Source organism: Euphorbia lathyris, chromosome 1 (genome assembly GCF_963576675.1).
Source record: "Euphorbia lathyris chromosome 1, ddEupLath1.1, whole genome shotgun sequence".
Lineage (NCBI taxonomy): Eukaryota > Viridiplantae > Streptophyta > Magnoliopsida > Malpighiales > Euphorbiaceae > Euphorbia > Euphorbia lathyris.
In genome coordinates this window covers 103,950,875-103,970,298 of record NC_088910.1, presented here as the reverse complement: position 1 = coordinate 103,970,298, position 19,424 = coordinate 103,950,875, and the positions used below count along the sequence as shown (strand labels likewise).

Genomic DNA, 19,424 nt, shown 5'->3' with positions numbered 1-19,424 from the left:
CCGTCTAGAAAATAGTAGAAGGCATATCCTGCTAATCGCTCTAACATCTGATCAATGAAGGGCAAAGGAAAATGATCCTTCCTCGTGGCTTCATTGAGCTTTCTGTAATCAACACAAACTCTCCACCCGGTAATCATTCTTGTGGGCACCAACTCGTCTTTCTCGTTGAGGACCACTGTTGTTCCTCCCTTCTTTGGCACAACATGAACATGGCTTGTCCACACACTATCAGATATTGGGTAAATAATGCCAGCATCGAGAAGCTTGATCACTTCTTTTCACACAACCTCCTTCATGTGGGGGTTTAGTCTGCGTTGCGGTTGGACAGTTGGTTTGTGCTCCTTTTCCATCAAGATTCTATGAACACAATCCCCCTAGGATAGCATACTGAACGATCAGCTAATTGAATAGACATACAAGTAGGTTGGGGTTCTCCTAATCCAAGTTTAGCATATACATAATAAGGCATCAGATTTATGCTAGCTCCTAGATCACATAGTGCATTTTCAATATTTAGCTTTCCAATTGAACAAGGAATAGAAAAACTCCCTGGATCTTTTAGCTTCTTAGGTAGCTGCTGCTTGTTTTGTAGTATTGACGAACAATCTCTGTTGAGTTGTATCATGGAAATGTTTTCCAGCTTCTTTTTGTTCGACAGGATGTCTTTGAGGAATTTGGCGTATGTCGGCATCTGTGCCAGTGCTTCTACGAAAGAATGTTGATGTGTAACTTCCTTAAGGTATCCAACACTTTCGAATTCTGTTCTTCCAGCTTCTTGTTGATTAGACGCGTTGAATATGGCACAGGTGGAACATACGGCGGTGGTGGTTTATACATTCTTTCACTTCCCTCTTGATCCGGCTTACTTGTACAGGTTGTCTTCCTTGTTTCTTCATGACTAGGAACAGCCTGTTCCTGCTCCCCTTCAGCTTCTTTGGACGTTCCTGCACACTCAGCATTTTTATCAGTCAAAACATTTGGTTGAGTTTCCTTACCAGACCTTAGGGTGATTGCTATGACGCCGCCCTTAGGATTTGGCTCTGTGTTGCTCAGCATTATTCCCTTTCCTTTTGATGTGGATGCAGCTATCTGGTGAACCTGTGTTTCCAGACTTTTGATTGATGCTTGTGTCTGTTTCATAAACTACATCATCATTGTTTTCATATCTGGCTTTACATCTTCTTTTGGTGGCACAGGTTGCTTGTAGTGCTGCTGAGGTTGTCTTTGGTACTGTCCTCCCTGCTGTTGTTGATACCTTAGCTGGTCTTGATACCGTGGTTGCCCCAGCTGGTCTGGTTGGCCTGTCCATCCAAAATTTGGATGGTTCCTGGTTTTAGAGTTGTATGTGTTAGAATATTGGTTAGGATGGTTCCTTTGATTATACCCTGCATAGTCACATTCAGCCTGTGCGCTCTTTTCCTGCTTAACTCCGGGACAGTTGATATTGAAATGAATACCTCCACAAAAATCGCAAATGTCATTGAATGGTGGTTCGTTGTGAATCAAGGACACGTTTATCTTGCCCAGTTTTCTGGCAAGCTGTTCTACCTGACTTGTCAATTTTGACACAACATCATCATTTCCCATCTTCTTCCCTTCACTTCTGGCGGAGTGCCAGTTGTAGCTTGTGCTGACTACCTTCTCAATAAGGTCATACAAAGCCTGTGGCTCAAGATCCTCTGGATTTTCGTTAGCAATGGATTCGATTTGAATTTTGTAAATGTTGGTCACACCATTGTAGAAATTTTGCACTTGCATCCACATAGGGATACCATGATTTGGCACCCTTCTCAATAATTCTTTATATCTCTCCCAGGCTTCTGCCAGCGACTCATCCTCTTCTTGTATGAACCGAGACACTTCATTTCTCAGTTTTATGGCTTGTTGTGGTGGGAAATATTTCATTAGAAAAGCTCGCGCCATCTCTTCCCAACTTGTGATTGTTCTTGGTTGTAAATTTCTTAGCCAGTTCTTTGCTTTATCCCTTAGGGAAAAAGGAAACAGCTTCAGTCTGATAACATCGTCAGAAACACCTCTGTTCGATCTGAATGTGTTGCACAACATGATGAATTCTTGAATATGCCCATTTGGATCTTCAGATTGAAACCCATTAAATTATACTGAGGCCTGGATCATCTGTATCATGGACCCCTTCACCTCGAACATGTTGTTCCCTTCGTTGGGTAACACGATACATGATGAATGTCCCTCTGTGGTTGGCCTCGAATAGTCTCTGATTCGCATAACAGGAGGGTTGTTATTCTCTCCTTCTTCTTCTTGGTTTGGTTGAACTGGTTGTTCGGGTGGTACCCTTCCAGCAATTCTTCTCTCTCTTTGTCTTTCTCTCTGTCTAGCACGTCGAGCTCCCGCTCTGTTTCGTCTACACGTCCTCTCTAATTCGAGATCGATAGGAAAAACAGGAGGTCCAGTTCTACACATAAACAGGTTAAGAACTTCTTTGTTTCTTGCACGTCTTAGTAAACGGATTAAAAACACCCTGTTTCACAGAAATTTCAGATAAATTTTGTTGCTTAATCCCCGGCAACGGCGCTAAAAACTTGTTGTCCTCTGATGTGACTCTAGCAAGTGTACTAGATACAAGTAATAAAGTGATAAGTCAAGTATCGTATCCATATGGATTGAGATCAAAATGATATAAGAAAATCGTTGCTGAACAGAGTGTGTGCGTAAAGGTATCTTCTTAGTAGGATTGATTGTTTGAGTGTGATAGTTAAAACAACAGTGTGCTAAAGTTATGAAAGATATGACAAATAGAAGACAGTTTAAAGGATAGAACAAGCTAGGCACTGCCGAACAGGTTGTGTTAAGTCTTACAACATTCCAACAAATTAGTGATGATGCCAATGAAGCCAAAGTATCAGCTTTAATGCCCGCTTAAGTCAACTTTCGTGTGTTCTTAAGTTCCTGAGATTTACTAGAACCTTTAGCGTCCTAAAGATACATTCTTTCTCGCATTAAGATCGAAGCTGCATTTCTATTTAAGAAAACCTTCGACACAACCATCTAACAGGTCTGCTTCGAGGTTGCGAGATTAATAGAGATATCAGTGAAGATGCAAGCAGTGTCCTAACATTCATCTATCACATGCATAAATTCCGAAGCACAGAAGTTAAACTCTCATCAATCACAACATTGGAAAAATACTACACATTCATTAAAAACGTTATAAAACTTACATTACTGGCCCGGACTGGCCTTGCCCATTCAAAATGGATTACTCACTCATATCGAGCAGTGAGTAATCAGTTGTTCTTGATACAACGAGAAACTCCATTGGAGCTCTATCCTAAAGCTTTTTACTAAAATAAACTCTATTCTATGAAAACTAAAAACTTATCCGAACTCCATACCTTTCCTTCGCTACGCCTACTTAAAGGAGAAAGATAGGGACAAAATTGGTACATTTCAAGTACCTTTACAGAAATTAAGTCAACTAATACTAAACAAAAATAAATTGAAATGATTCGGAATCCTTTTTGACCCTTGAACACTCAAGGGTCGATACTTCATATCATCTTGCTTCTTTGAGTAATGCCACCTTAACACTTTTCCACCTGCTGCTCTGCCTCTGCCTCTGCCGTCGCTGTCCGTCATTGAGTATCCGGCGTTTAACCGCTGGATCAAATAAAGGCTCAACTCCTTCTTGGCGGTAGCGAAACAAGCTGTTTCCAGTGAGTTTGGCTTTTATGAATGCTTACCTATAAAAAGACATTAATCAGTCCTTTATCTTGCAATATAATGTAAAAACACCCAAATTCTCATATAAATACTATGTTTAAACTAAGTCAATTTCATGCCTAACAAGTACTCATCTTCTCCTTTCTATTCTTCTAGAAATGATAAAGTGTTTGTCTTAAACAACAATTGCTAAGACACTTTAGATGAATTGAAATCACTCTAGACTTTTACACAATCATTGGAAATTGGTGTAAGATTTTTGCTTTGCTTTTCTCACAGAACTTCAAGTATGAATTTGGTCAGCGTTTCGACTAGTTGAAGATCTGCATCGATTGAAGCAAATGAGAGGCCTTTATATAGTGACACTTCAAGCACCGGTAATTTCGATTTTCGAAATAACCATTGGAGGCAAACGGCTTCCTGTCGTTGTCACTCAGGACATGCTCAGTGTCGTTGGCCAATGAGATTCTTGCATCTTCTACTCCAGTGATCATCAGCTTTTTGTCATATAAACAGAATGTTTCGACATTTATGGCAAAGTCTTCCAGACAGCTTCCTGCGCCTTCTGAACTTTACCCAAAGTAGAAATACTTTGTCTCGAAGTTGATTCTGTTCTGCCGCTGATTTGTACTTCTTGTCGTTCGACTCAGCAGCTTCATCTTGAAGCAATTGATAGAAGGCTTCTCGATCCTTCTTCACACTAAGCTTGAACTTTGTTTAGAACGACCGCGTTTTGAATTCTTGGGCCGTGTGGTCTTGATCTGTTGACTTGGACTTGACTTCCACTTATGGGCCTTTAAGCTTTTTATCTTAATGTCTTATAAACAATAAACTCAACATTGAACAAACACATTAGTATGAATAAATCAAAGCATTTAAATTTAATGTGTTAGAATATTTTTTTATCATTACTTAAATAATTTTGTCAAATCAAAATCATGTGGAAAGGTGTTTCAACAAAGTTGTCCACACAACATGTTATATACTGAATAGGGCTTTAGTTAGACCTATACTCAAGAAAAACCTTATGAACTTTGGAAAGGACGAAAGCCCAACATTGGCTACTTTTGCGCCTTTGGGTGTAAATATACTCAACACAAAAGATAACCTTGCTAAATTTGATGCTAAAGCTGATGAAGTGATCTTTTTAGGGTACTTAAATAACAGTAAAGCATATAGGGTGTATAATAAACGAACTCATGTTGTAGAAGAGTCTGTCCATATCGAGTTCGATGAAACTGACCCTGCAGGAAAGACAACTCAGTCCGCCGAAGATGAACCAAGCTCAGCTTCCGTTGACCAAAATGGAGCCTCTGAGTCATCAGTACAAGGGTTGACCAAAGGTAAACACGAAACTAAAATTACCTTTGCTGACCAATCTACTCCTGCAGATATTGTAGAAACACCTATTCTAGACAACTCAACATTACCCAAAGAAATAAAAATTCCAAGAGGACATTCAGAGAAGTCCATTCTTGATGCTGCTGACAACAAGCTGATGACAAGAGATCAGCTTAGAAAGTATCTCAGCAATGTTGCATTCGTCTCAGTACATGAGCCAAAGAATTTCACTGAAGCTGAGCACGACGAACATTGGATCAATGCTATGCAAAAGGAGCTTGATCAGTTTAAAAGAAATGAGGTATGAGATTTAGTACCTAAACCTAGGAATCAAAAGACCATAGGAACTAAGTGGGTCTTTAGGAATAAACTAGATGAGCAAGGCAATGTAGTCAGAAACAAAGCCCGACTTGTAGCCCAAGGCTATAGTCAGCAAGAGGGTATTGACTATGGTGAGACCTTTGCACCCGTAGCTAGGTTAGATGCTATACGTATATTATGTGCATATGCTAGTTTCATGAACTTCAGACTATATCAAATGGATGTTAAAAGTGCATTTCTTAATGGCTTTATAAACGAGGAGGTATATGTTAGTCAGCCTCCTGGGTTTGAAGATCCAAAACTTCCAAACCATGTTTATAAACTCAAGAAGACCCTTACGGCCTAAAACAAGCACCACGTGCTTGGTATGAGAGGTTAACCAGTTTCCTGCTGACCAGGAATTATGTCAGAGGCAAAGCTGACACAACCTTGTTCATTAAGAAAAAGGGTAAAAATACCCTGCTGGCACAAATTTACGTAGATGATATAATCTTTGGTGCTACTGATGAATCTATGTGCAAAGAATTTAGTAAACAGATGCAAACTGAGTTCGAGATGTCTATAATGGGTGAACTCAACTTCTTCCTTGGACTTCAAATCAAGCAAGGGAAGAACGGCATCTTCATTAGTCAGTCCAAGTACGCCAAAGAAATGTTAAAGAAATTCGATATGAAAGATTGTAAGCCCATATCAACCCCAATGGGTACTGACACTGTCCTATGCACAGATGAAAAAGGTAAGCCAGTAGACAGTAAGTTATATCGAGGTATGATTGGCTCTCTACTTTATCTTACTGCTAGTAGACCTGATATTCAGTACTCAGTATGCTATTGCGCTAGATATCAAGCTGACCCCAGAGAATCACACCTTATAGCTGTGAAAAGAATTTTTAGATATTTGCAGAGCTCAGTTAATGTAGGTTTGTGGTTTCCAAACTCAAATGACTTCACACTCATTGGATACACTGATGCTGACTATGGACGGGACACGCTAGAGCGTAAGAGTACTTCTAGAGGATGCCATTTCCTTGGAAGCTGTCTAGTGTCTTGGTTCAGCAAGAAGCAGTCATCAGTTGCCCTATCTACAACTGAAGTTGAGTACATTGCTGCTGGAACCTGTGTGGCCCAAGTCCTATGGATTAAGCAACAGCTTGAGGATTACGGTGTCAAAATAGAAACAATTGAAGTTAAATGCGATAACAAAAGCGCTATTGACCTATCCAAAAATCCAATCCAACACAGCAGGATGAACCATGCCAGCATAAGACATCACTTCATTAGAGATCATGTACTCAAAGGTGAGATCAAGCTAACCTACGTACCAACAGATGAACAGCTTGCGGATATCTTCACTAAGCCGTTGGCTCGTGAGCAATTCTGCATACTAAGGGAAGCCATCGGTATGTGTAATCCTCTTCAATAATGTTTGCTAAATCAATATTGAGTGATTATACTATATACTGAGTAGTTACTGCATGCTAAGTAATTTACTCAAACTGAGCAAACTTGAATAACATAGAATCACCTTGTGCTGACTAGACATACATGCTGAGTGATTCCTATAGGCTGAGTTACTTTTGTATGAAAATTTCTTCTACGGAAAACTGAGCACTCAGTATCTTAAACATTTAGAATTCCAAATACTGAGTAAAACCCATTTCACATTAAATGCTAGCACACACGCCATAAATAGCCACCTAGGATGACGTAATCGCAATAATTAGAAAACAAATGCACCGAACATGTCATAAATGCTAGATTATTTTCGTTTGATTATCTCGAGGTAAAACAGCTACTTCAACGTATCAGATCAACTCGACACTCCTATAAATAGTGGACGAATTCCCACTCACATCTCTTTACATTTTGAAATCTCTGGCAATTGATTTCCATTTCTCTCTAAATCCCCAAATCTTCAAACACTCTCAAGAATCCCTAAGAAAAATCATGTCGGATTCTCAGAACATCTCCGAAGCCGATTACAACCGCAATCACTCCGATGAAAACCCTCCATATCTTGCTCAGCAGGAATATGTAGAGACTCCCACCAAGTCTCAAGGACACGGTCAGCATGACCAAACCCCGAGCAAGAGCCCCCAAGCTGACCTTGCAACCTCTTCGATAAAGAAGAAAAAGAAGGAAAAGAAACAACCGGAAAGAAACTATTTTCCAGTTTTTAGTAGCATTAGGGGATGGAAAATCGATCGCTCCCGATGGTTCTCTAAGGGGTTTGTAGAAGCTGAGAAGCCCTTTTGCGAATGGATCTCTAAAAATGGCTGGACTGAGCTGTTTTCTATCCGTGAAGCCACCTATCCTGAGTTGTTCAAAGAATTCTACACCAACTTAAAGTCTGCCGATGATAACAATGATTACATGGTCACCGAGGTCAAGAGGAAGAAAATCTTCGTCAATCCCCCGTATCTCGCTATACTGATCAAACTGAAGAATAAAGGAGCTGAACTCAGAACCACAAACGATTCCGATAAGATCAACAAGGGTGAAATTGCTAGCACATGTATGGGTCAAAATCAGAAAATGGCCCACTATATTCTGACAAATTTCATCTTTCCTAAAATCAATGCCCAATCCTCTGCATCTAACTTCGAGCAGTGCTTCATATGGCACATGCTGACCTACCAACCACTCAACATGCCCGTATTCCTTATCGGTGGATTTCAACAGAGCACTGGGACACTTAGGTTGGGGTCCCTCATCACAAAGATTTTCCAAGACAACCAAGTGAACAAGGCAGGGGAAATTCAAGTCCGGGGTACGAAGATTACTTCTGGCATTCTATTTGGACTGGCCTACGACCAACCTATTGTACCAAAGAAAGGAAAGGGAGCTGTGATTGAAGAAGCACAAGATGTGCCAACCAAAAAGGGAAAGAAGGCTGTGGTGAAACCTCATGTTGACCGCACTAGGCAAGACAAAAAGCGGAAAGCTGACCAAGCCGCAAAGGACATCAACACGGTTCCAAAGAAAATTCGGTTTGTATCAAGTGCCCAGAAGGTTGCTGCTGAGCTATCTAAGTCAACAGGGAAAAGGCCCGATGAGCCTGAGGAAGAAGAAGAAAAAGCGGATACGCCGGAGACACCTCTGAGGAAGAAAAAAAGAACATCTGGTCAAGGTCCAATTGATGCTGCCCCTCTTGACTTCGTTGTCTCCGACGATTCCCACTTCGTGAGAAGTCAAGAGATTGACCTTGAGAAAACCCCTGTTGACCAGGAAGATGAATTGAGAGATTTTGGAGGACAGTTTGAAGATGATGTTGATGATGAGCACGACGAGGATGTTATTACTGAGCAAAAAAAGTCAGTTGATGCTGAGCCAACTGAACAACAAGCTGACCAAGCAGTGAGAGTTCAAGCTGTGAGGAGTCTTAATGCTGCCCTAGGGCTCAATTCTTCTTTTGAGTCTCTTGACTAAATTGCTGCTGACCCATCACCTCCAACCAAATAGGCCAGCTCGGACAAACGTACCAAACGTAAGGCTCACAAGTCAGCTTCTATCGATCTATTGGATGATTCCCCACTCAGAGAACTGATAACTGACCTAACAAGACTAAAATTTGAATTCTTCTCCACAGTTGTCGAGCCCACTCCTGACCAACTTAGGGAAAAGCAAGCCTCTGTTACTCACACTGAGGAACAAGCCAAGACTCCTGAAAATCCAATTTCTGCCGAGCAAGAGCTCGAAGTTCAAGCTGCTCAAGAAGGTGAGCGAGCAAAGGAAAATCATGTCCAAGTAAGTTCTGAAGTGTCTCCTCCTGCACCAACTCAACTTTAGACTGATACTGAGCAGGTCAACATCTCTGCCGATCCACCTCTTCCTAACCCAGTATCGCAGAATGTTGAACAGTCAGTTCTTGATGCTGACTTAAACAAAAGTCCTACTGTTGACCAAGCTGGTCCATCTGGTTCTGGAAAGCAACATACTCCTCCACCATCTGGTGCTACTCAAATTCCGGCCGATGAGCAAAATCCTGAGGCAACCTATGCTTATCTGAATGCCACTGAGTCTGGGCGCAGAATCATTGACTCAGCTCAATCCCTTCTCTAGGATATTAATCAACCTCATGCCGATGCCGATGGGTCTGTAAATGTTGAGTCAGCACAACTATCCTCTGTCACTCAGCTCCTGAACGAGATCAAGGGTCTCAAAGATCTGGTGAGTGTCATGACAAACCTTCAATCTCAACAACCCAATCATGACTCAATAATGAAGCTGGCTGAACTCCAGTTAATGATGGTGAACCATATAGATTCCCTCCAATGGAAAATCAACAACCTTTCAGCTGTGCACTCAGCATATGCAACTTCTACTGAGGTTAATCAACACTTCACCAAGATAAACTCTGAGTTGACCGGTGCTCGTGAGTTAATTCCTCCTCTTCCCAGTGTTCTATCGAGCAAATTGGCGAAGCCATCCGTCTACTCAACTTGAGTAAAGAAGAGATGGATACTGACCTGGTGAAGACTAATGAAATACTGCAATACTCCCAAGCCACATTCAAACACGTCCGCTATACAAACGCTCAACGTCAGTTCTACGATTCGGCTCTGCTCAAAATGTATCATCAAGCCTATGCCAAGTTGACTGACTATATCACATGGATTGGGAAATCACAAGAGTATCTTCTTAGTATGCTCAGTGCATCTATTAGAGTCCCTGGACCCGTTTTGGATGATGGTATTCCAGTTTTCGATGGTATTAGAGAAAGTACGAAACAACTTAAGGCGTACTCAGTGAAATTGACTCGTGATGTTCTTAATGATACCTTCACTCCTCCGCCCGATGCTGGCAAAACGGGGGAGAAAGAACAAGCTGATGGAACTCAGCACAGATCAGGGGAAGCAAGGGAAGCATCTGGTAGTCAGTAACAATGAAATGCCAAAGGGAAAGGCATTGCTCACCAAGCCCAAGTCAACCGGAAGAAATAGATTAGTCTTAGAACTTGGCTTGTAGTATTTATCTGGCGTATTCTATCTCTTTGTATGCCGACTAAACTATCTATTTTAAAAGCATCTTTTATTTCAACCTGACTTATCTACATGTGATGCTTACTTGTTGTGCTATATGCTGAACTGTCTTAAAAGAACAAACACACAAAAATTAAAAGGGAACACGCATGTGAAAAATGGTCAACACGCATTTACTCTGATACATAATACATTTGCTTTGATACATGAATATATATATAATCTCTCTGATACCTAAATTGACCGTGTATCAAACTGAGTAAATACATGTTCCAAGTATTGACCTCTTCTGAAAGCTGACCTAGGCTCACCTGAATTAGATCTTGGAAGGTCTAGAATTGAACTAAGTCAGTATAGGCATGTCTTACCTTTTACTCGATTAAATCTTAGAAGGTTTAGAGTTAAGTCAAGATAATGGATGCAACCCTTACGGGGGAGTAATTTCAGAAGAATGTAAGGAAATTCAATCATGGGGAATTTCAAAACTGAGTTCCATAATTAAATATTTTGCCAACATCAAAATGGGGGAGTTTGTTGAAACACCTTTCCAACATGATTTTGATTTGACAAAATCATTTAAATTAATCCATGATTAAGACAATTAAATTTAAGTGCTTTGATTTAATTGTACTAATGTGTTTGTTCAATGTTAAGTATAAAAGTATTTATAAGAACATGAATCAAATTAAGACAGAACATAGTCAGCATGATAACATAGCACGGGCTGAGTAAAGAATGACTCAGTACGAAAGAAGGAAAGTCTTCTTCAGAACGGAAGCTTACAAATGAAGCTGATCACAGAAGCTGAGTAGAAAGCAACTCATCATAAAAGAAGAGAAGTCTTTTTCGGAACTATATCTTGCAGAAAGAAGCTGACCGTGGAAGCTGAGTGAAAAGCAACTCAGTATCGGAATTAGCAACAATCAAAGACAACGGCTATCAAAGTCAAGCTGAATGATCTTCAGGACAACATCAATGATCTGTTTGCTAAAAGACAAGATCCGACAGAGATCTGCGCCAATTCAGAAACTTTGGAATTATGCATGGATACAGTTTCGAGATGCATAGGTCAACTGTCCGCTAGCTAAAAGATGAAACTATCGTTAGAAGACGAACCTGCGAGAAGAAGACAAGCCTGATGCCTGCCGAATTCAGACGACAGGATTGGCCTGTAATTTGAAGCTGACCAGAACAATGTCGGAAGAAAGAACCATTCGAATTCAACGGATAGATCCGAAATTCAAATGATTATGTCTTCAGATTTCAACTATAAAAGGACAAGTGCAGTTCTTGGATCCTCGACTGAAATACAAGAAAAAAAAGGTATAAAAAGCACATCAAAACAAGAAAAAGATCTTACACCAAATTTCCATTTTTGTGTAAAAGCTAGATTGATTTTGTAATCATCTAAAGTGTTCTTTGTCTGAAAAACAACAAGTTTGTATCAATTGTGAAATTGAGAGAGTGGTGCTGAGTACTCGGTTTTAAGTACTCAATGGTAGAGAAAATCTAAGTGCTGGGTTGTAGCACTTAGTGGAGTTGAGTAGACGAATAGAGGACGGTACTCTTGCATATTCAACTGCCTTGTAAACGGTTTGTGCTCTACCTTTAAAGAGCTCAGTAGTGGATTGAAAAAGCCAGGAGGGATTCTGGGGACTGGACGTAGGCAGAGAGGCCGAACTAGGATAAGTCTGCTGAGTGATTTCTAAACCTTTCTCTCAATATATATTTATATGTGTTGCTTGTTATATTTACTCAGTATATAAATTGTTTAAGCTGACACTGAGTAAATCAGAGTGCTGAGTTGGAAGCTGGCCATAAAAGTGTCAATTCCCAACTCACAAGTAAAACAGTTCTAGTCAGCATCGGACTAAAGCTGTCTTACGCCTCACTCGGCCGTGCTGACCAAAGCTAAGTTAAGAAACTCAAGGAAATATAGTAAGTCAGCATAATTAAAACGAAAAAAAGTTACATTAGTTCCTAACCCCCTTTGGAACTAATTACACGGGACCAACAAAGTATAGATCTTATGTTTGGGATCACTTTGAGAAAATTCTTGATTCAAAAGGAGTTGAGACGGAGAGTTGAATGTATTTGGTGTCATAGGAATTATCAAGGAAAATTCGAGAAAGGCACTTCATCATTATTGAAACATTTGAAAGAATCTTGTCAAAAATTTCCTCACAAAAAAGATTTGACTAAAGTACAAACCACTAAAGACAAAGCTCAGACAATTTTAATCTTTAACAAGCCAGTTGATAAAGAACAAGGAAAATTAGTTTTTCATCATTTTGACCAGGAATCTTGTAGAAAAGATTTGGTTAAAATGATTGTGATAGATGAAATGCATTGTTAGATGAGTATATAGTGCACAAAGATTATTATTGCATTGTTAGGTGAGTATATAGTTCAAAATGTGCAAGAAAATATGAATCTTGGAATACATTCTTCTAGTTTGGATGAAGCGGATGATGACATTAACGATGATATTGATGATTATTTTTTGAATATTGATAAAGATATATCAACTGAGGGAGAATGGGAAAGATATGTCAATGAGACACCTGAAAAATATGTAATCGAGTTTGACCTTCTATTGTGGTTGAAGGTTAATGCTATAAGATATTCTGCTTTATCCAAAGTTGTAAAAAATGTTTTTGCAATTCAATGCTCAACTGTAGCTTCTGAATCTACATTTAGCACAAGTGGTAGAACTTTGGATCAATTTAGGAGTTCTTTAACTCCTGCTACAACTACGGTTTTGATTTGTTGTCAAGATTGGTTGAAAACTTCAACTCAAGCTTTCAAGCATGAAGAATAAGTTGAAGATCTTGAAGCTATTGAAGAAGGTAATATTTACTTAGCAATTATATTTCATAGTTTTATTTTAATTAAATGTTTATGAATACTAACTATATAAATGTTATTTAATTTGTAGAAATTAGTTATGATCCTGAAGTTGAATCATCTCTTTTATCCATATTTCAATTGGATATCTAAGGTTTTTTAACTGAACCAAATGCACTTTGATAATCATATTTTTTTTTTCTTTTACTTTTTGCTAGTGTGTTGATTAATTTTATTGAAGTGAAAGCTAATCAATTTAACATTTGTTGATTCACTAATCTATACTATATATAATAGCGGAAGCAGAGAGAAATGAGGAGAAATGTTTTAGAGGCATTTTTCATGAGTTGTCAATGTAATAAAAAATCAAAATAAAAAAGATTTAATTAATTAAAAATTAAAATTTTATATTTATAATATATTAAACAATTACTAGCCTATTAATTAAAATAATAAAAGACAGTAAGAGTTACAGGAAGATGAAAAAACACAAAGCAAAGAAAATCCAAAAGTCATAAATAAACTTCTATATAAAGCATGATAGATAGTATTCCACCATTATATTCATTGACCATGATAGATAGTATTATATTTCTGAAGGTAATTATTCGATTTTTTTTCATATGTTGTAGTTATTTTGTTCTCAATTATGTTGTTGTTTTATTTTTAGTAAACAATAGTTGTTATAGTTTCATCTTTCATATCCATTTCTGCCGTTACACAGATTCTATACCTCTCGCTACCTTATTCATGTTTTATTTTTTATTTGTCTTTTTTTTTCAAACCGATATCTCCAATTGAAAAAATCTGATAGAAATAGAAGATGCATGGACAACTAAAATTGGAAAACACAAAAGTGTCAAAAATTACAAAAAATTCTTATGTTTCCAAGGTAATTATTCGCTTTTTTCATATGTTGTAGTTATTTTTGTTCTCAATAGTGTTGTTGTTTTATTTTTATTAAACAATAGTTGATGTAGTTTCATCTTTCAGAGGTGAAATTCTATTTCTGTCATTACCCAGGTTCCATACTTCGCTACCTTATCAATGTTTTTTTTTTGTCTTTTCTTTCTAAATGACTAAAATAATTTTTTTTATATATTTGCATTCTTTTTTAGTACATGTTGCTAGATGTTATCGTTTCGATTGTTAACTCTAACTAAAATTTAGATTTTTGGCTTTATATGAACTCAATTGTTAGCTTTAATTGAAGTTGGATTAATTTTTCTGATTCGGAACATGTTGAAATCCACTCATTTTTTTTAGTTTGAATTTATCTAACTGATTTGGATTATATTTTTTTATTTTTATGCATTTTGGTACAAATAGATATAAAGTTTTACACAATAATTGTTCATTGAAGTTGAAGACATATTAAAGAAAATATTAAAGAGGTATTGAAATATTATACTTACAATGAACTTTATTTCAATTATAAATTATATTATATTATTATTATTATTATTATTATTATTATTATTATTATCAAGGAGTTATTTTTTCTCAATTCTCTAGACAAAGAGATTGTAAGCGTCTAATACACTTGATAAGAAGTTTATTCTTGAAGAATTTGGATTATGCTAGATACGAATTCAAAATGAAGGTAAATAAAAATAAATTTTGATGCACTACAAAAAAAGCACTTTCAGAGACAACAAAAATCGTCCCCAAAAACATAAAAATTTGTCCCCTATACTTTCAGGGACAATTTTTTCGTCCCTATTTTTCGTCCTTGTTTCCTCCGTCCTTGATTCTATAGGGGACGAAAAACATGATGTCGTCCCTATTCTTAGGGACGACTGTCGTCCCCGTTCTCAGAGACGACTGTCGTCCCCGTTCTTAGGGACGACAGTCGTCCCCGTTCTTACGGACGACAGTCGTCCCCGTTCTTAGGGACAACATCTCGTCCTCGTTCTTACGGACGACTGTCGTCCCTGTTCTTAGGGACAACATCTCATCCCCGTTCATAGGGATGACTGTCGTCCCCATTCTTAAGGACAATTGTCATCCCCATGTAATAGTGACATATTTTTGTCCCTACAATAAAGGACGATACACGCTCTAAAAAAATAATATGTTAATTATTAATTGAAACCAGTAAATTGTTGATTTTCAATCGGTAATTTACGGGTTCATTTTTCAACAACAAACCATAACCTCATATATAGACAGAAATCAGACAAAAAATCAACACAAAATGATTTATTATACAACAGTAGTATTCAACAAAAAAAATGATTAGAAAAAGGAATTAAGAAGTACAAGCTTATTGAGCTCATTTTTCCCAAATAAAATTGGTTCTGATATGTTCTACCATAATTCCTAAGATGAATCAAACCATATCCCCCTTAGCTTTAAATCATTTCATTCTTCTCAAATCCTTCATCTGCAAATGAAGGAAGAAAATATCATATAACATTTGCATTCCTAAATCACATAATTATTCTCACCATCACTCCCAAAATCATAGCTAGCATAGTTAGTGTATTATTTTTTGAGAAGAGAATTAGTGTAGTATTAACACTACTGAAATTTATGTTTTACATTGTTGATGTTTACACTGATCTTATGAGTTCTTATATAGAAAGTGGCCAGATTGACCAGGCATTTTGTACTGTTGATATCTTATTTCTATTCACATTATGTTGTAAATAAATAAAAGGTCAAGGTGCAAAAATACACCTAACGTTTTGAGTCGGGAGCAATTTTACCCATAACGTTTAAAATAGTGCAATTTTACCCTAACGTTGGGGTAAAATTGCACCATTTTGACGTTAGTGGTAAAATTGCACCATTTTAGACGTTAGTGGTAAAATTGCTCCTGACCCAAAATGTTAAGGGTATTTTTGCATCTTACTCTAACAGTTGTAAATATAACAAGGACCAAATAGTAAAAATTACCTTCAAAATTTTCATTCATTAGCATCTTCGTAAGCATTCACAATGTTAACACCTTCATCATTATTTTGTGCTTCTTAGGCATAGACTTGTTGGTTCAACTCCAATTTATGTGGCAACAAATTATGCAAAATCACCTGTAAAGATAAAATTTACACCTTAGGCTTAGGTTACAAAACCTATACAAAAAAAAATGTTTCCATTTTTTTACAACACAGATGAGGAATAATCCAATATGGGAAAATACGGAGGGCAAATACTAATGCTTAAATTACTTGGTCAAATGCTTAAATTATCAAATGGAGCAGAATATGGTAAAAACTATTCTAATGGATAAGGCATATTCAGTTGAAAATGTTCCCCATTTCTTGGGCACCTTGGAGAAACATGAACATAGTACAATTGGAATATCAATAAATCATTGGCACCAATTAATCAGAAATCATCGTTGTTGCAATCAATTTATAATTTCAGACTAGCCCTTAGATGAACAATTGGCTGTTAATCATTGTAAAATGCACAACCTTGAGTCTATTTGGTATAGTTCAACTTCCAAACTTACTGGCATGTTACAATCAGTTAATTATAAAATTATCAGCTAATCTATTCCCTTTATACCTAATCTCTCACATATGCTTAATCTTGTCTTGGTAGAGGGATGTATAACAATTATAATCATATTCTGTAGCTCTTTGCAAAAGTAGCCCCAAATGTGAATAGTAGAAGATTATGTTCCTTTCAAAGTATCACATGTAGGAATGAAAGTCACTCGATTCAAAGTGATCAATTCGGGGATGCTTTTGATTCTGATGCAGCCTTTAATTTTTAGTCGGGTAAAGCTCTCAGCTAGATTAGAAAGTTTGTGACCTAGATGGACTACCACACCGGGATAGAAAGGCATACCTCAGATATTCTTTTATCACAAAGAAAGTAAAGTTAGTAAATAATGCAACTCAGTCAACAGATATAGGTTAGGCAACATATCCAGGGCACGGAGCAGAGGATGTTCCAGTATTGTCAAAATCTGAAACATAAAATTAAGATGAAAAAAACTACAATGAGACTTGTTAAGTTTAGTAACAGTTCTATGACATGATTGCCAATTCATCAAGAACATCCAAAACAAAATTGTAGAATTATGATGTTGACCACTGAACAAACAAATACCCGAATAGAAAGTTACCAAGTCGCAGATTTCTTAAACAGCAATAGCTTACCTTCGTCCCAAACTCTTATTGTCAATTGGCCAAATTAAGACATTCACATCACAGCCAAGAGAACCTTCTTGCATATTGCCATTTCCTACTCCCAAATGCTTAACTACCCTCTGAATTGCTGCATATTCTGCAGCTTCAATACCATTCCTTATATCAGGTTCAGAAACAACCTCAAACAATGGTACCCCAGCTCTATTCAGATCAACCTACAAATGATGAAAAACATTGTATAAATACATAGATTACATTCTGCTACTAGAATTCTAATGCATTTAATAAAAATTCGCAAGTAAAACTTACTCGCTAAGACAGAACTAATACATGAAATATACGAGTAAATAAATAGCAATACTGGGGAATCATATAAAAAAATTATTCAAGACAAATCAAACTAATTATCAATGATGCCAAGCATGTTTGGGAAAACTAAGAGATCAAGTAATTTCATGTGAGTAACTCTCATTTCCTGTATGAAGCAGCTTCAATGTGCACTCTGTTCATGCCAAACCTCCTGTGTCCACCGCCATATTCAAGAGGCAGATCCAAATCAAAGTAACCCCCAGTTGCAATTGGTATATCAAACTGAGATATTTGGTATCCTTTTGGATGGTCAGGTCAGGGTAAAAGCATATAGATAATCAAGTAAAGCATTATGTAAATTCAAATTAGTAATCTATCTTCAACAAGTCATTTAAACAACAAAGTAAATTGAAGAAATCCGTCACTGGTCACTGTCATATAGCAAATTTACAAATTACTAATAAGGAAAAATCTAATTCAACCAAACTTAGTATCACATCCTATAACCTGTTAGTTCAGTATATTGTAGAAAATCAGTGAGCTGAAACTCTTAAATTTTTCTCATAACATCAATTAAACACTAGACCTAGAATAAGAAAAATATGACCTAGAATAGGAAATAATCAATAGAAAACCCAAGCAGAAGGAGAAAGTCTCGATAACAGAGGAATAAATCAAACAGAGGAATAAATCAAACAGCTTACTATGGGTTTCATTAAATTGAAGATAGATTTACCAAACATTGAGATTTTCATGAAAATAAAAAATAGAAAACCTAACCTTGAAAATTCATCAGAGTTGATGGGATCGAGTCTCCAAATTCGCTACCCTTGATATTGAATTCATCGATGAAACTTGGGGAAGAGAAGAGAAGATAGAGAATGGATGAGTGGGGGCGGTGGTTATGGATGGAGACAGTATGTCGGTGGGCAATGAGGGAGAGCCAAGAACGAGAGAGAGAGAGAGAGAGAGAGAGAGAGAGAGAGAGAGACGTTGAGGGTTAGACAAAATCAATCTGATTTTGTCCCCAAATAATAATAAATTTACATATAAAAATATAATCTAATTTTATTAATTAAATTTGTCCCCTTTAATAAATTAAAAATTAATTTGGGACAATAACTATAGTTGTCTTCTGTGTTAATTTTAAAACTATAATTAAGGACAAAAATTATATTTTGTCCTTCACCATTTGTGCTTAAAAGTCACTTTTTTTTACAGTGCTGTTCAAAATCCTACAAATGTACATTAATTATGGAATATTGAGATAATTACTTTTGCAACATTGGCTTATATAGTTGTTAGCTGTTATATTGTGGTTTGTACAAAATTGGTAGTATTTCAAGAGTTTTTAACAGATGAAAATGAAACATGATCATAGGAGAAGTTGTTGAAAAATATTAATTAAAAAATATTATTATTTAAATCTCTTCAAATCCTCAAATGTTGATTATAATGATTCTAATTAATAGAATTAATTTCACATATTAATTATAAAACATTTTTTTGTACTAAGTGGTTACAATTACGATTTAATTCTATTTAACTAAAATTAATTTATGGACCTGATACTTCATTAAGAAAAAACAAAAAATTAATTAATATGCAAAAATATTTTCACTCTCCTCTTTATATGCTTATATTTTGACATTCTCTCTTATTTTCGAAAAAAATGAGAGGAAGATAGTTCTCTCCTAATTATATTTTTTGTCCCTTTATTTTTGTTTTTTATTCTTTTGTTTGTTTTTCTTCCTTACGAAATTCAAGAATATATAATTATTAGAAAATATTAATGAAGCTAAATAAGTGATACCTACGAG

The 19,424-nt window shown here is 36.7% G+C and overlaps 1 long non-coding RNA gene and 1 other non-coding gene across 2 annotated transcripts; one reads left to right on the top strand and one right to left on the bottom strand.

Moving 5' to 3' along the window:
- The first annotated feature begins 1,768 nt into the window (after positions 1–1,768).
- LOC136216251 (small nucleolar RNA R71) lies at positions 1,769–1,875 on the top strand. The gene has a single exon (XR_010683246.1). It is a non-coding gene; the product is annotated as a small nucleolar RNA R71 (small nucleolar RNA).
- A 13,501-nt stretch (positions 1,876–15,376) lies between these two features.
- LOC136209658 (uncharacterized) lies at positions 15,377–18,602 on the bottom strand. The gene is made up of 5 exons (XR_010677626.1): positions 18,385–18,602; positions 17,305–17,510; positions 16,991–17,111; positions 16,091–16,224; positions 15,377–15,575 (listed from the first exon to the last, which is right to left on the bottom strand). It is a non-coding gene; the product is annotated as an uncharacterized lncRNA (long non-coding RNA).
- Positions 18,603–19,424: the final 822 nt, after the last annotated feature.